Source organism: Puma concolor, chromosome B2, assembly GCF_028749965.1.
Source record: "Puma concolor isolate L17-30 chromosome B2, mPumCon1.1.hap2, whole genome shotgun sequence".
Classification (NCBI taxonomy): domain Eukaryota; kingdom Metazoa; phylum Chordata; class Mammalia; order Carnivora; family Felidae; genus Puma; species Puma concolor.
In genome coordinates, this window is record NC_141671.1 from 79,477,415 (window position 1) to 79,495,789 (window position 18,375).

The 18,375-nt window shown below is 37.1% G+C and overlaps 1 protein-coding gene across 2 annotated transcripts in view; it reads left to right on the forward strand.

Annotated features, from left to right (window-relative positions):
* The window catches only part of HTR1E (5-hydroxytryptamine receptor 1E), a 90,643-nt gene that overhangs the window by 52,613 nt on the left and 19,655 nt on the right, over nucleotides 1–18,375 (forward strand). The window contains exon 2 of one of the 2 annotated variants that reach the window (XR_015251377.1): nucleotides 7,286–8,039. The exons of the other annotated variant lie outside the window; for it this stretch is intronic. The gene's annotated coding sequence lies outside the window, so the exon portion shown is untranslated. Of the gene's footprint in view, nucleotides 1–7,285; nucleotides 8,040–18,375 lie in introns of those variants that run through there. 2 annotated transcript variants of the gene reach the window in all.

Below are 18,375 nucleotides of genomic sequence, written 5' to 3' on the forward strand. Positions count from 1 at the left end.
CTAATATGTCATTTATCTTTTGACTTTTTTTTTTTTTTTTTTTTTTTTAATTTTTTTTTCAACGTTTATTTATTTTTGGGACAGAGAGAGACAGAGCATGAACGGGGGAGGGGCAGAGAGAGAGGGAGACACAGAATCGGAAACAGGCTCCAGGCTCTGAGCCATCAGCCCAGAGCCTGACGCGGGGCTCGAACTCACGGACCGCGAGATCGTGACCTGGCTGAAGTCGGACGCTTAACCGACTGCGCCACCCAGGCGCCCCTATCTTTTGACTTTTTTAATGACATTTTTTGCCTTACAAATTTAGGTTTAATTGTTTGACAAATTAATTTAAACTAATTAATAAATTAATGAATTAATCAATTTGGGTTTACTTACCTATAAAATTATTTACTAATACAAGATTATTTAAAAAAGAAATTCCTTCATTTTCATCCAGTACAATGATTTTATAGGTAAAATATTAATCCATTTGGTATTTATTTGATGTGAGATAGGGATCTAACTCTGGTTTTTTTCTTGATGGGCACTAAGTGGTCCAGAATACAGTAATGAATAATATAATTCACCTTCCCCCCCCAATGTGAAATGCCACCACCATCATATATTAAATTATTTTATAAAGAGTAGTGCTTTAGTAAGACTATTATTCAGTTTAGGAATCTAGAAATTCCTCTGGGTGAATTCACCACAATTGGTGCTAAATATGACCTACTGAATCCAAGTAGATGTATGTGGCAAGGAACACAGAAAAAGTTATATGCAGGAAAAAGCAGAATGCATAGCTGGAATTCAGATAGCAAATAAGAACAATGAAAAGTTGAGATTAAAATATAAGGGAAAAAGTAGAGAAGATTCCAAAACAAATGTCTGAATGATACAGAGGGTAATAGGAAGAGACATATTCCAGTTGCCTTCATGATAAAGTCCAGACTCCACCACGTGAACTCTCACACCTGTCTTATCTGGCTTCTGCCTACCCTTCTAGCCCAGGGCATGTTCCCCTTAACTTTTCTTTCAGATTTCAGCTTACACATTATTTCCCCAGTCTTCTTCCCTGACCTGGCCAAAACTGATATTCCTCTTATGTGTCTCTGCATGATTCTGTACTTTAGACTCTAACAATCTAGTCTCTTAATGCTTTCACCCCTGTTGTGGACATTTTCCTTCACTCCCCAGATTTTGTAGCTCTTTGTCCTGGTAACTAAATTTCTCTCCATGCGTCTTTGTGTGTGTGTGTGTGTGTGTGTGTGTGTGTATCCGTGTGTGTGTGTGTGTGTGTGTGTGTGTGTGTGTGTGTAGATGGAGGAGGGGGAAGGGGGTAAATTGGACCTGATCTGTAATTAAGCAACTGGTGCTTCTTTCTTTTTTTAATTTTTTTTTCCAGAGTACATCTGACTCACAATGTTACATTAGTTTTGGGTATACAGCATAGTGATTCAACTTCTCTGTACATGATGCTGTGCTCATAGTTGGAGCTTCTTATGAGGTAGGCTCAGTCTATTTCAACACAACTTTCACATTCAGGTTTCTGTATCCACTACTTGGTCAGAAACTCCCAAATACCATTGGGTCCACATGCACAGTTGTCATTGCAGCACTAAGCCCTAGAGTGGTTTTCATCTCACAAAGGAGCAGACTGGGCCATAGTCCACTTGGGCAGCCAGCTCATCTCCTGAGTATCTTCAAGAGAAGGGTTTGGCAAATTACAGGCCATGAGCCAAACCTCCCCCCTGCCTTTTATACATATATATATATATATGTATGTATATGTATATATACATATATATATATATATATATATATGTAAAGGGTTATTGGAACACACATGCCATGATAATGATAACTACATATATCAAAAACTTATTCTTAGATCTGATTATTTCACTCTTTTTCTTATACAGGTTTAACGCCCTTCAGAATCTTTATGGATTATAGAACTCTCTAAACTCTGAAAGGAAGATATCATAGCTATGAGAGATTACTCTGAGTTCTGCAAATAAAATTATGTTTTTATTCGGCCTCCAATTGTCTCTGCTAATGAGAGAATGCAAAGTAGTGGATAATCAAAAGTCATACATGTTTGGAGACTTTGTTCTATGATGGGTGCAGTAGTAAATTTTCCTTCCTAATTGCATTTTCCTACAGTGGCACCAAAATGAGCTTGGATTGTCTGACCATATATTAACTGGGAGACAAAGATGATAATTATTGTGCTGGGCAGGAATAGAAGCCATTTAAAAATGTTTAAAAATTTCATTTTCTATTATCCTCAAAGCAGATAATCCACAAAGCAAAGGGGTGAGGGTCAATTGAGTATAAGAAATTTTTTGTTCTAGTGCACCATTATGATTTTTTACATAGCATTATAATTTTTATTTTGCAATAATTTTTTAAAAATCTTGCGTACTTCAGTTAAGACATTCATTAACTGTAAAATTTTATACCAAATAATCTCATGTTTCAATTACTATCTTCTTAAAATAGTTCATGATGTCTAAAGCATTATTTATTCTATTCATAAGTTAATGCTGTTTAAATTCTGTTAGCGAAATGTATTAAATTTTTTTATGCATTTTTTCACCCTTCATATTTTTAGTTATGCAAGGTTTAAAGGTCAGGCAGAGTATTTTAATACTTTGGGCATTCTTAGAAAAAAAAATTTACCTAAACTGGATGAAGCAAACCATTTTTACAAGAATCTGGAACCCTTGTTGTGGTTGGTGGTTGTACACATTGATATATTATTTCTGGAGATCAGTTTTCCTATTTGTATAAAAATCCATGAAATATTTAGCATTTGACTCAATTACACTTTGAGGAGTTGTCTTAAGAAAATAATTAACACAGGGGTGCCTGGGTGGCTCAGTTGGTTGAGCGTACGACTTCGGCTCAGGTCATGATCTCACAGCTCGTGAGTTCGAGCCCCACGTTGGGCTCTGTGCTGACAGCTCAGAGCCTGGAGCCTGTTTCAGATTCTGTGTCTCCCTCTCTCTCTCTGCCCCTAACCCATTCTCACTCTGTCTCTGTCTCTCTCAAAACTAAATAAACATTAAAAAAAATTTTTTTAAAGAATTAACACAAAAAAATGTCATTGCAACACTGTTTATTATAGGGAGAAATCTAAATTTCTAGCAGTAATAGCATATCTATAACTTCAGAAATCATGTTTTCAAAGATAAGTTCATAGCCTGGCAAGATGACTATAATGTAATTATTATTAAGTAAAATTAAACACACACACAAAGGCAGAGCATTATCTCATATATCTATATGCATGTGTAGGGGCAGGGGCAGGAGCTGGAGGAAGGAATGTGGAAGAAAATTTGCTAGTGATTATTAGAGTTGTGAGATGATAATTTTTACTTCTCATTTTCAACTTTTACCATCACAAATTTCTGTAACACAAAATTCTGTAGCTTATATAAGAATGAGTTTTATTTCAATAACTAGATGCTGGTTCCCAGAGCAGGTAGATTAGGTAAACAGCCCTCTTTAGAAAATGCTTTCTACAATTGAAACTAGACCACTTTCTCACACCATTCACAAAAATAAGCTCAAAATGGATAAAGGACCTGAATGTGAGACAGGAAACCTTCAAAACCCTAGAGGAGAAAGCAGGAAAAGACCTCTCTGACCTCAGCTGTAGCAATCTCTTACTTGACACATTCCCAAAGGCAAGGGAATTAAAAGCAAAAAGGAACTACTGGGACCTTATGAAGATAAAAAGCTTCTGCAAGCAAAGGAAACAACCAACAAAACTAAAAGGCAACCAATGGAATGGGAAAAGATATTTGCAAATGACATATCGGACAAAGGGCTAGTATCCAAAATCTATAAAGAGCTCACCAAACTCCACACCCAAAAAACAAATAACCCAGTGAAGAAATGGGCAGAAAACATGAATAGATACTTCTCTAAAGAAGACATCCAGATGGCCAACAGGCACATGAAAAGATGCTCAACGTCGCTCCTCATCAGGGAAATACAAATCAAAACCACACTCAGATATCACCTCACGCCAGTCAGAGTGGCCAAAATGAACAAATCAGGAGACTATAGATGCTGGAGAGGATGTGGAGAAACGGGAACCCTCTTGCACTGTTGCTGGGAATGCAAATTGGTGCAGCCACTCTGGAAAACAGTGTGGAGGTTCCTCAGAAAATTAAAAATAGACCTACCCTATGGCCCAGCAGTAGCACTGCTAGGAATTTACCCAAGGGATACAGAAGTACTGATGCATAGGGGCACTTGTACCCCAATGTTTATAGCAGCACTCTCAACAATAGCCAAATTATGGAAAGAGCCTAAATGTCCATCAACTGATGAATGGATAAAGAAATTGTGGTTTATATACACAGTGGAGTACTACGTGGCAATGAGAAAGAATGAAATATGGCCCTTTGTAGCAATGTAGATGGAACTGGAGAGTGTGATGCTAAGTGAAATAAGCCATACAGAGAAAGACAGATACCATATGTTTTCACTCTTATGTGGATCCTGAGAAACTTAACAGAAACCCATGGGTGAGGGGAAGAAAAAAAAAAAAGAAGAGGTTAGAGTGGGAGAGAGCCAAAGCATAAGAACTCTTAAAAACTGAGAACAAACTGAGGGTGGATGGGGGGTGGGAGGGAGGGGGGGGTGGGTGATGGGTATTGAGGAGGGCACCTTTTGGGATGAGCACTGGGTGTTGTACGGAAACCAATTTGACAATAAATTTCATATATTGAAAAAAAAAAAGAAAATGCTTTCTACAAAGAGGCTGTAAGACTGAATCTTGTTTTACAGCTGCTATTTCTCATTAGCCAGTTCGTTATCATCATTGCACTTTACAGCTTGGTCTATGATGGAGAAATTATCTAGCAAGGTTGGATACTTCCTTGGTATTCAGAAGGATTTACCTTCCTGGAGAAAAATATTCCCTTTCTCTCTCATGTCTCTCCTATGCCACAATCCACTTTCTCATCTTAAATACTTGGCTTAAAACATAGTAGGTTCTATGCTTCTTGTCTAGAAGCAGGAAGATCTGTTAGGGGACTGTTATAATAGTCTGGGCAAGAAATGATAAATCTAAACCAAGTCAGTGGTTTATCACCTTCCTCACATAGACATCTTCCTTACTCCACTCAGGCCATGATCATATATGGATGTTCTCCTCACCCTGTTCAGTCACAAAACCCCATGCCAAGTTACTCTACATAATCCCTTCGTTGTATACCATCTTCAACCTGTTCTATCTCTGACACCCCCATGCCAGGCCACTGGCCCCCATGTGAATGCCAACCTTACCCTGCTTGTGCTCCAGTACCCACCCAGGCCATCCTACATGTGTACCCTCCTAACTCCACCAGGGTGCCCCATACATGTTTTTCCTTATTTACAATAATAAATTATTACAAATTTTAAAATAATAAAATTTTTAGTTAAAGGAAAAGAGACACTGGTAGAACTTTTAGTCTAAAGATATTCTAATACCTTAAAGTCCTTGGCCAAACCCTGACTTTATTAGAATATGTGAAACATACTCAAGGAACATGGATTCCTTCTTTTGCTACAGTTATCAATGTAATCATTGTTTAAAAGAGTAAACATATCAGTTTTACATTAAATATCATGCACATGCAGCCACACACTCATATTCTTTCACTGTCATTCATTCCTCTGAGGATCAAAAATTGGCAAAAGATGGGTACCTGGATGGCTCAGTCCACTGAGTGTCCAACTCTTGGTTTTGGCTCAGGTCATGATCTCACAGTTCATTGGTTTGAGCCCCACATCAGGCTCTGCAGGCTCTATACTCACAGCACTTGGGATTTCTCTCTCCTTCTCTCTCTGCCCCTCCCCCACTTGCACGTGCATGCTCTCTCTCTCAAATAAATAAACTTTTTAAAAATTGGCAAAAATATGGGGCGCCTGGGTGGCGCAGTCGGTTAAGCGTCCGACTTCAGCCAGGTCACGATCTCGCAGTCCGTGAGTTCGAGCCCCGCGTCAGGCTCTGGGCTGATGGCTCAGAGCCTGGAGCCTGTTTCCGATTCTGTGTCTCCCTCTCTCTCTGCCCCTCCCCCATTCATGCTCTGTCTCTCTCTGTCCCAAAAATAAATAAATGTTGAAAAAAAAAAATTAAAAAAAAAATTGGAAAAAAAATAAAATTATTAGCATTTTTAATGAAAAGTACTGCCTATTGCATTCTGTTGCTAAGAGTCTTCTGTTACAACAAGAATGATGGTAACAACAAAGAGGATACAAGGAAGGTATTAGGGAAGACAGAAGGAAGGAGAGAGATGAGAAAACAAGAAAGTGAAAAGGTGGGAACAAGGAAGGTAGCAAGAAGAGAGACAGAAAGAGGAGACCTAGGAGAGAAAAGGCAGAAGAGGGAAGCTAAATGTGAAAAGGAAGTGTCAAGATGACATTCAGGAGAGTCTGACTTGGCCACCAAATCCCATGGCACAGGGTTCTAACCCTGTGCCCCAAAGCAGTGTCATTGTCTAATCAGCCCCAAAGCAGTGTCATTGTCAAAATAAAAACATATCTACTCCAAGATTGCTGACAAGTAATGGAGAAACTGTTAGTTCATACATTTCTTTAATACACAACTGAATGAAGCTGACATCCAGAGTTTGGTACAGCCAACTTCTGGATGTTGTTTATGTATTTGTTTATGACACCTTTAAATGATTCCTATTTTGAGAGTCACTTTTAGAGGCTACACAAGAATCAGCATCTGCAAATGGTGAGAAAGTTCTTGGTTGGTCAAAACTTCAATGAGGAAGAATATGGATATTATATGTATAATTGGAACACTTGCAATGCTTTGCCCACATCTCATTTTGCTGCTTTGATAAAGAAAGAACTACATGTTCTGTAAATAATGATGTCCATGTTTCAGATTCAATCCCCTACCAACCATGCTGAAAGATGTCTTGTCCAGTGTTGTGGTTCTTGTTAAAGCCAGGGTATTAAGCCATTCCCTTTTAAACAGTTTTGTCTCAAAAAAGTGTAACAGAATATAAAGATTTTTCTCTACTATTCATATGATTGTTAGATTTACAAAAGAGTATTCTTGAAACACAATAAAACTTAAGGCAAAACTTTTAGAGAAAAGGGATACCCTTTCCCAGAGTAACTCAACAGAGTTATTTGATGGGTTAGGTTAATTGGCAGATATTTTTAGCTGAGGTGAATCTTTCTATTTATTTCCTGTAGGTGCTATTATAAATACTACCGAAGATATCAAGAGAGAACGTTACCTTCCCAACATCCGTTTCTTTTTTTTCCTTCCTAATAGAATCCTGATTTTGTTTGGATAGCGCAGTCCCCACCCATCCACCCTCCCCCCAACCCAATGACTGAGGGATAACAGACCTCACTGTCAAGTTATTCCTGCTTCACAGAAAGCAGTCAGCACATGACATGGCTCTGGCTCCTGCTGTAAGTAAAGAAGACACTGGTCTACATTTGTCCAATTATAGTTGGGGGAAAGGGTTTTCTCTCATTTAGGAGGTGAGCAAGAATGTATGTTGATTCAGATAGTGCTGGTATTGTATAACCATAAGAGTAGCAAGTCTAAATTCAACACTCTCACACTGAGGATAACAGAGCAGAAATATAGAGCATGGATCCTTGATGGTCACCATTGAATTATTGCATCACCAACCTGACCAAAACTAATTCTACTTCTGGACTTTCTGTTATGTAAGATAATTAACTTTTTTACTGTATAATTTTTTCTTGAATTGGGCTTTTTTATTTGCAGCCAAAAGCATACTAGTTGATCAAACTATGTCCAAGCTCCAGTAGGAAAGCCAGAATTGCACACAGACATCCATGCCAACCTTGCAGTGCTAGGGAAGGTGCTTTTATAGGTTATAGTCAAGAGTTACATGGCCTTCTCAGTGTCCCTGCAGAAAGAAATCTGAAAATAATTGGAAATACTGGAGACTTCTCTCACAGATTCCTTCTATTTAGACAACTTTAAAACTTAAATGTGGACTCACAGTCTTTTCTTTTCTGGCATAGAGGAAATCAATAATGCAAGCTTTGCAAAGGTAAACTTATTGATTTGAGGACAAAGGAAATGATGCTATATAAATTCAACCAAAAAGAGTCTTGGGAAATTCTGATATTCTTTGACAACAATCTACCTTTGAGTTATAGTTTTTTAGCACTAGCTGCCATCAAAATTAAAATGTCAAAATCAGCTTAGTGCCCAAGATAAATGTTCACGTTGCTATGACAACCTCTTTTTCAAGTTTAACATCAGAAACCTTAATTTGGGCAGAGTTAATATTTACTTTGGGAGGTTTTTTTGGGGGGGAGGGGGGTTGTACAAATTAGACTTGTTTCAATTATTTCCAGAATATCACTATTAGATTTTACATTACCTTTTCCATAAATAAAATATTATATGATCAAAATCAATTTCCAGTTTAGTAACATAAATCATATGCAAATTTGTTATATATGTGTTTTATATACTGTTCTAGGGAGAAAAATTCTATTTTCATCTGATTCACAAAGGAGTCATGACTCAAAAAGTTAAAGCTATTGCTGGAGACTGAATAATAACTGTAGGTGGTCAGAGAAATTACCATGAAAAGGTAAAACAGAAGGAATAAAATTAGATGTATTTTTTAAGTTTTGCTGCAGTAAATACAATAGAGGACAGATATATGGAAAGTGCCTCCTGGATATGGCAAGTGGTTATATATGTATTTGTATCTGTTACAGTTTGTTGTGGGAAACACTACAAACACACAGGAAGCCACTGGAGCCTTTAAGATATTTAATGACAATATATTGTGGTACATGTACAAATTAGATGTGTATCTGTCAGTCAAAGTCCTGGCAGGACATTTGAAAACAAAAATGGAGACATTTGGTTCTACAACAACTTTGGTACACATTTTGGGCTAAGATGTATATTTTAGAATCCTTTCCATTTTGTTAATGTTAGTTTTTAGTCATTATACTTCATGTTGACAACTTTTGAATATAAACAAATACATGTTTCATAATCATTAACTTTCTCATAGTAAATCCAATCCTTTTTTCTTCAGGCAAAAATATTCTTCTAGTTCCAGAAACCTGGCACTACTTTATTACTGTCAAAGAGCGAAGTGTTTATGTAAACTTCAAAGACAATTTGCATTGATTCCATTTCCAAACTATACTCTTTCACGTTGGAGTCATATTTCTCTTTTAAGTTGTTATGAACATAAATTGTGTGTGGAGTGTGGGTAGGTGCATGAGTGTAGTTTACTGAGCTGATCAATGGAGAATCCATGTACACAGACGATCTCAAGCCACCACCAGCTCATCATGTCTGTGTCTTTTCAGGAAGTGACTGAATGGGTTGTTTGGTGCAATGGCAAGTGTTCTGGACTTTAGGTCTGGAGGTAATGGCTATTATTAGTCTTTTCATTAACAAGCTGTAGGACTCTGGCAAGTCCCTTCACCAGCTTATCTTTTATTTCCATAAAAGGGGTTGAGGCACGGGAGTCTCTGATGTCACTTCTAGCTTTAAAATTCTGTGGTTCTCACTCACGTCCCTAATTATCATGCCTAATAGAAGCCATAAGTTTTGCTGCTTTAGTTTGAAAGGGCCTTTTTCAAACTGACATTGAGAATGCTAAATACACTATTTTAAAATTTAGATAAAGAAATTAGCAGATGATATTAAAATACAGCAAATCCCCAGTGACTTTTTGAGTCTAACAATTACAGCTTCCCATGAACTTTGACATTTTCCTGAATTGCATAAATTATGTTTATCAATTCGCAGGTAAATATTTATATGCCTAAGTAATGATTCAACAAAACTATGAGAAATGAAGAGGATAATTTACACTCTAGAGTAGATATGTATTTTTAATTCAGCTTCATTGAAGAAACTCTCCTTAATATCCTTAATATCTTCTTCAATGTCTTAGAACAAAGGAAAGAGCTATTTATCCACTGCAAAGGCTGAAGTATTCCATGCAAGCTATCACATGGGTATTCAAAAAACATTACTGCATTGTATAAATTCCTATGTACTTAATACTTGCTATTCACTGTATTAAGTGTATTATGTATATTGTTTAATTCTCACAACTGTTCTTTGACATTATCTCCATTATTTCTGGTCTCAAAGAAGTCAAGTAACTTAACCATAGACAACAGCTAGTAAGGGACAGAGCCAGGATTTGAACCTAAAATTCTAAAGCCAGTGCCTTTAATCTTGCTACCCTAGTATCTCTGGCAACACTGCCCAGACATATCCACTACATCTCAAATACTTCATCATTTTTCACAGATATGGAAGCTGTTCACTTAACTTTGCTTTCTCCCTTGAGTGATGCCTCTGCACACTGAACCCCTCCACATGTCCCTCTAGCAACATCCACTGATACCTCAGGAACGAGAACGAAGTAGGTTTGGCCTCAAATGTCAGTGTTCTCAAGCTCTGTAACAGGGCAACTGACACATCAACATGGCATGTCTTTTGACATCAAAAGCCCTATCTCTTTTCTCTTGATTATAGACCACATTTTTTCGTAAATATCTACCTCGTCTCTCCTTCCACCATAATTACCCAATTGTCCCTACTCCAATTTTCTCTAGAAGACATCTACCTTCTAAATGCGCTTTAGAAGAGTTTTGACCTTTACTGGTCTTTGAGAAATAAAGAAAGATTGGAGGCACTGCCCTGGACTAATCCACTTCTGTCTTAGACTAGATCTCTTGAAAACATTCTGAGATGAAGAATTGTGTGCATAAGGATGGTTGGGGAGTGCGCTCAGGAGATACACTGCAAAGAAGTGAGGAAAGGACTGAGGAAAGGAAGACCCAGTGATAGTTCAGCCCTGGGGAGGGGTCTGGGTGCACTATAACCCTTGTCAGACTGGTGGATCTAATTTGTGTCTTCAGTTTAATTATGTTTCTCTTCCAGAGAAAGGGCTTTTAAGGTTATAAAGACCAGTCTGAAATCTGACTATGCAGAATTTAAGAGCCTGAGCTTTCTCTCCTGGGAAAATAAATGGAATAAAGAAAGATTATGAAATATGAAAGTTCTAAAAATAATAGCAGATCAAATAATTTAGTTATATTCTACTTACCATGAAGTTTTCACACCCTGAGCCTCCCTGTGTGAAGTCTATGTTATCTGATTAGAGAAAGCAGAAAGAGAGAGAAAGAGAGAAGCCATAAAGAGAAGCTTAGTTAAGGATGGCAGACTGCACTGCAAATTCAGAAACGTCTTTAATATGTACAAGAACTGGTGCAAATTCATCTTTTGTTTTCTATAAATAATCCAGGTTTGATGATCTTAAACTATTGGTAAGAATATCTTTCCCTTTCATCTTTCCTGGACTTGAGCCAGGAAAGAGTTAACATATAACTCTTTGTTGTTTCAATTGAATTTAGCAAAACCCAGAAAGAAAATTCCTTCCTAAGGCATAATTAATTTCTACAACATGTTGAAATAAGAGCTGCTAACTTAGGCACATACACATATCCCTATTGCTAGGTTCTCCTGGTTGGATTTTAAAGATATTCTTTCAAAGAATATATAAAAGTATAAATATATTTTTAAAGATATTCTTCCAAAGATAGACATATATATATAGATATATATAGATATAGATATAGATATAGATATAGATATAGATATAGATATAGATATATATCTCAAGTTCTAGAATAAGGAAGATTTATTTTTAAGGGTTTTTTTAAGTTTATTTATTTTGAGAGAGAGAGAGAGATAGCACAAGCAGGTGAGGGGCAGAGGGAAGGAGAGAAAGAATCCCAAGCAGACTCCATGCCATTAGCACAGAGCCAGATACAGGGCTTGAACTCATGAACCATGAGATCATCATCTGAGCTGAGATCAAGAGTCAGATGTTTAACTGACTGAGACACCCAGGTGCCCCTAGAATAAGGAGGTTTCACTGACTGAAAGATATTGAGGAAAACATAAAGCTCTTATTTAAAAGTATCAAGTCAAATACATCGGTGGTATAATCTAGGCTGAAAACAATTATTTACTTTTCTCCTGATGGGAGATTATATGATAAATATGCAAATAATGTTGATCAAACTAATATGGTCAAATAAAGTAATAACTCTATAAACACTAAAGGTTTAAGGAGTGTTTCCATGTAAAGAATAAAGAGGTATGCATGTATGTATGTATTTAAAACATTTCCCATAAGTTACAGTATCCTGGGAATTATATAAAATGTACTTTTAAGTACATTTTAAGTCTCTAAGGGAATCACAATTAATATTTCATTTTAAATAAATTATGCTAGGAACAGGATATAAACTTGTGGAAGGTATAGTTTATTTGTTTTCTTTATTTATACTACATCCCCAACAGGTGAAACAGTAACTACACAAAATAGGTGCTCAATAACTATCTGTTGAGTTAATAAATTAGGACAAGGCCAGTGAGGACTATAAGACAGTACTGAGAATAAGAAATTATCCTGGCCATTCAATGAATATACTTTGTCTTAGAAAGAGAACTAGCAGATATTTAAAGCAAAAGGAGTTCAATCCAGGTTTGTGTTAACACTAAAACACTATTTACATTTGTCCAAATTCTATTCACAATCTTGGGTTCTTACATAAATGTTCCAAATTCTTTTAAAATAGCACAACAGGCATAAGCCCAGAACCATGACAGCTTTGTTTCAACAGAGAGTTAAGAGATGGCCTGTTTATGAAATATCTTTACCATGAATTATTCATGTTGGGAAATTAACAATATACTTACTAATTCCACTGTAATGTCTAACTATGTTATTTGACCAAGACTTTGAAATTGTCCTGGAAAAGCCAGGAGAGAAGTGAGAAACTGGCAAGGAATATCACCCCATAGTGTCACATAAAAACACTAAATACTCTATTATCATCACTATTATATAATGTGCTTTATACTTTACAAAGCAAATTGATAATGTTATCTAAATTGATGATCATGACAGCCACGTGAATCAGGTAGCAATACTGAATCATGCTGGAAGTTTGGGAGTACTAGTGCCAATCTTCTGCAATCTAACCAATTGAAAATAATGATAACAATAATCATGATCATACTGATCATAACTAGTACCTAAACAGAACTTATTCATGTGCCAAGTGTGACCTACCTGCCTCTACATGTTAGCTCCATTACTCCTCCAACAATCAGAAGCCACCAAATTGGAATCGAGGCATCTACTTTATTCAAGTTGGTTGGCAAATTCACTTTCCACCTGGTAAAAAAAATAATGCACTTTTTGTCCCTCTCTCCTGGACTGAAAATAACCAGGGAATGACCACGCTGACCTTTCCACCCAGTGTCATGCTATAAAGCTGGAACAGAGAGAACTGACGTGTAGCTGGGAGGCTTATGTGGTCTGATGGTCTGTGTACTGACAACCTGAGCATGAGAGCTCCAGCCTCTCCTGCACCCTGGCAGGTCTGTGAGCTGGGGGAAGGGGCGGGCACAAATGCCAGGCTTTCCCCAATCTCACACTCTCAAGTTTTTTCAGTAGGTGGAAAACTTGTTACTGAACATGCTGCTGTTCTCTCCTGGGAAGGAAAGCAGATAACCGCCCCCCGACCGTGCCTCCATGGGACACTGCAGGGAAGAAAATGAGTGTTCCGGTGCATCCTGCCCCCAGCATCTCCAACAGCCAAATGAGGGAAACTGAGGACTATGTAGGCCTAGTTTCTTCCTCAAAGGCAAGGAACTGGCAAGCAGCAAAGACAGGTCTTGAGTCCCTAGCACTCTGACCAGAGATTACACATCATATTTACTCTTCACTATACTAGAAACCTTGCACTCCGACAAGTTTGATGAACACTGAAAGGCAAACATTCTAGAAGTCAAACTCTTGAATGCTCTTCTGGAAATGTTTTCATGCCCTAACCAGATTCTCTTTTCCCATAATTTCTTGTCAAATGTGCTGAAAACATGTCACTGAAACCATTTCTTTCCAAGCCAAGTTAAGAGATAGAGTAAACAACAAAAAAGGAAAGGAAAAAAAATTGTAATTATAGTTCATCTCACAACGGTATATTTAAAATTTGACTCAATCTGACTTTGGTGTATTTCCATTACTCTATAAGTACTCATTATACTGTATAACAGGGTAAAACATCTGTTCATAGAGTTACCATTTGTGCCAAAAGCACTAATATTTTGCTTGCCTAAATATCAGACTCAGGAACAGATGTTACTTTATTCTCTTTGTATTTTGTCATCAGTCTTCATTCAACAGGTATCCCAATATGGAACTGTTGTTAGTTTGCTTTCCAGTAAATATATATATATATATGTGTATATATATGTGTATATATATATATGTCTGTATATATGTGTATATATATGTATATATATGTATATATATGTGTGTGTATATATATATATATACACATAATTAATATGTGCTGGGTCTTAAAGTGTTTATGTACTGCTTATTAACAAGCTCAAACTGTAGACCATGAATAAATTTGACTGCATTTTGTGAAAAGCAGCTCAGAGTCTTGAACTTCCTAGTGAGAGTAGAATTATATCATCTTCCACCCTGGAAGAAAATTTTATATTTTACATACATGTATTTTGTAACCACTACCACTGTTATTTACTATTTGTGCTGTTATGGAAGGGAAGAAAGTTACATCACTTCCTTGCTGTGATTCTTACAAACAATAAAAAAAGTAGCATTAAGGGTCACAATTCTATCAGTTTTCTGATAAGAGCTTCAGTTCATAAGCATGGTGATTGGAAGAATTTGTTTTTCTCTAGGCAGAACTGGAATTGAAATTAGATTGAATCAAGACGATAGTCCTCAATACCTTTGCTGCCATTTAGAAAGATAATTATTAATTTTTTTATTTCTAGAAAAAAAAAACTTAAGATTTTCAGATATCAATCTAGGCTAGTTGCTAGTGATTTATCATAATCAGTCATAACTCTGGACTGAGTCCAGACACTACCTCTGAATCCTCCGCCCAGCACTCCAGCATCTAGGACCCATGGGTTGGAGTTTATATGGGTGAAACTATTTGCCTTTCCTATTACATTTGAAGTACCTCACCTGTGGCAGTTTAAAAAAGGAAAAAAAAAAATAAATATAATCCTATAATATTTACAGAGGTATCAGTGCCCTTTCAAATTCTGATTAGTGCTACTAATCCTTATAGACTCTTTCAACATTTTGCAGGAAAATAGTGAAATCTAACTATATTCTAAAAGGGACTGTGGCTGATAATAGCTTAGCAACTAAAAGGGTTCATCAAGTTTAAAAGAAACATAACAAAGCCCCTGTTAAATATTTGAAAAATGGCACCAGTATAACCAGGGAAATGATTTTTTCATTTAATTTAGTTTTAACTTGGGGCGCCTGGGTGGCGCAGTCGGTTAAGCGTCCGACTTCAGCCAGGTCATGATCTCGCGGTCCGTGAGTTCGAGCCCCGCGGAGCCTGGAGCCTGTTTCCGATTCTGTGTCTCCCTCTCTCTCTGCCCCTCCCCCGTTCATGCTCTGTCTCTCTCTCTCTGTCCCAAAAATAATTTAGTTTTAACTTAAAGGAAATGATTTTTTAATTTAATTTAGTTTTAACTTAAACAGTCATGTATGGCTGCCATATTGGGTAGCACAGGTATATAAAATCTTGTTTTACCTTCATAACAACCTTGTGAAGCAGGTCATCTCCACTAAAAAGAGAAAGAAGTACAGAGATATTAAGTGACTCGCCAGCATTACAAAGCTGGAAAATGACCAAATGTATACTTGAATCCAATTCTCTGGAAATCCAAGTTCTCAATTCTTTTGATGGTACCACATCAAGCTCAAGGTAAGTATGAATAAAGAGAGGACAACCCCCCAAAACTAGTGATTGTACACAACCCTCTGAAAGTTCACAAGGGAAGTATAGTACAAAGAACTGTCAAAATATGTTATTTTATCCTACTTATAAGCTATCAAATAAGCATGCCACAGTTTTATGGAAACCACATAGACAACAGGAGATTCCTGAGTCAGAGAGTAAGGACTTTACTATAGCAATAGCAGTAGCCAGAGTATTAGCATTTTCTTGTACCAATTTCCCAAGCCCAAATTCACACAGAGTGATGCCAAGAAGGTCAGCTGATTCTCACATGCAGTGAGTGCCTTACAGGCTGCATACTGAGTTTAGGGAACTCAAATATTTTATAATGGGCATTAAGCATCCTGCTCATTACTCCAAAGCAGGCATTATCTTTATCATACTAGACAATAAGCATGCCTCCCTTTCCCAATCCCTACCTTTCAAGACTATTCTCTATGCAAATATCCTTGAAATTGATAGTATGGAACAAAGGCAATCTCAAGATTTGCATAAATGTGAGAGACCACACACCACCCATGACAAGTGACAAACTGGGAGAAAACCAGCCAAGGAAAGAGACATGGCTAAATATCAACATGAGAGTTAAAGTGAACAGATAAATGTGTATGTTTGATAGAAAGATTGTGTCCAAAGTAAAAAACAGAAAATTAATGTTGAAACTACAAAATTAAGGTGAAAGTAAATTTGAAAAATAATAGTGCCATATAAATGTCAAGAAACATTGGCATTTTTATGGGGCATCAATAGATGCCCATTTACAAATATAATTTCTCCAAACTAGAGGCTACTTCACTCTTGGAATTGAATTGTAAATATATGCACATACCCCCCTCTCCCAGCCACCATAAAATTGTAGCATAAAAATCATAAGACGTTAGATCTGAGAGATGGTCAGAAATAATGAAGTCCTGGTAACACAGGGAAACTGAGATCCAAAGGCATAGAGTGTCTTTTTCAGGGCCACACAGCCAACCATCAATAGATCTGAGATGCATTCACAGGAGTCTCTACTCTTGGCCCCTCCATTTCATTATAACACACTACCTCTTGCTTCTCAGCATGAAGTAGATTGAGCCCCCCACACCCCCCAAAAAAGATACTTGCAAACCTCCCTCTTGTAGAACATGCCCTTGGAACTAGTTGGAGCAGAGCCAAGTGGTCTGAGTTAGCAATGCTTCCCCAGGTAGAAGCCTTAAATGCTCATTCCCTTGAGTCTGCCACAAAGGCACATTGCACTGCAGAAGATTTAAAAGAAAATTGTGTGCACAGCACAGGAACGAGCCCAGATCTTCCCTGAAGAATTGAGTACTTCAGTAATATCATTAAAGCTGGGTCAAAAAACATCATTTCATTTTTTTTAATATGCTAATTTAACCTCAGGCACCAGATCACTTAAATGAAAGGCACTTCATAAAGTTCATTTTTATTATTCTCAGCTGAAAAGTAAACAACACTTCTACAGGTGTCCTTCATATTAAAAGGCTTTATTTGCTGGCAATAGAGACTCTCTATTGACTAAAAACCTTATCTATACTTCACAGAGCAGATTGTTTTCCCCCAACACCCTTCAAAGAGGTGTAGCCTGTCCATTCTGGACAAAGGAAAATAGTGTGATAAAAGAGATAATGTATCAACAGCCAACTGAAAGAGCTCTTGATGGCCAATGCTGGAACAATTTAAGCAGCAAAATAATGCAGTATTCAATTAAAAAGTTTAAAATAAATATTCATAAGTCTATATTGATAAACAAATAATGTAACTAGGCATCAACAGCACTTTTATAAAGATAATTGTCCCAAAACTAGAGGCTATGGTTTTCTTTGGACTGAGTCATAAATGTACAGACATATAAGTACAAATATAAATTACTGAATAAGTAGAATAAATGGTAGAGGAGAGACAAATCTTCCCCACAGAAGAATTCTAAATAATACATACACATATTCTCCCCTCCAGAAGGTGGCGCTTAATTCCCTACCCTTGAGGGTGAGCTACACTCAGTGACTCACTCCCAAAAATTAGAGCAGGGAAAGGGAAAAACAGTCCCTTTGCTGTGGAGAGTCCTGGAGAGAGCTGCCTTAACCAAGTGATGAAGGTTAACATCACCAGTAATGCCATGTGGATATGATGTACTCTGATGTGAGGTAATGAGAAGGTATTCTTCCCAAATCCCATAACCGCAGTCTAACCATGATAAAGACATCAGACAAACCAAGATCAGGAGACATTCTAAAAAATACTTGGCCAGTACTCAAGACCATCAAAGTCATGCAAATCAAGCAGAGTGAGAAATTATCACAGACCGGAGGAGACTAGGAAAATGTGACAACTAACTATGATGTGTCCTGCAATGAAACAGAAAGAAGGCATTAATGGAAAAGCTGGTTAAATCCAACTAAGGTCTGGAGTTAATAGTGATGAATAATGTTGCTTTCTTAGTTTTGATAAATGTACTCTGTAATGTAAGATGTTAACAATGGGTAAAACTGGGTGATGGATATACAGGAACTCTGT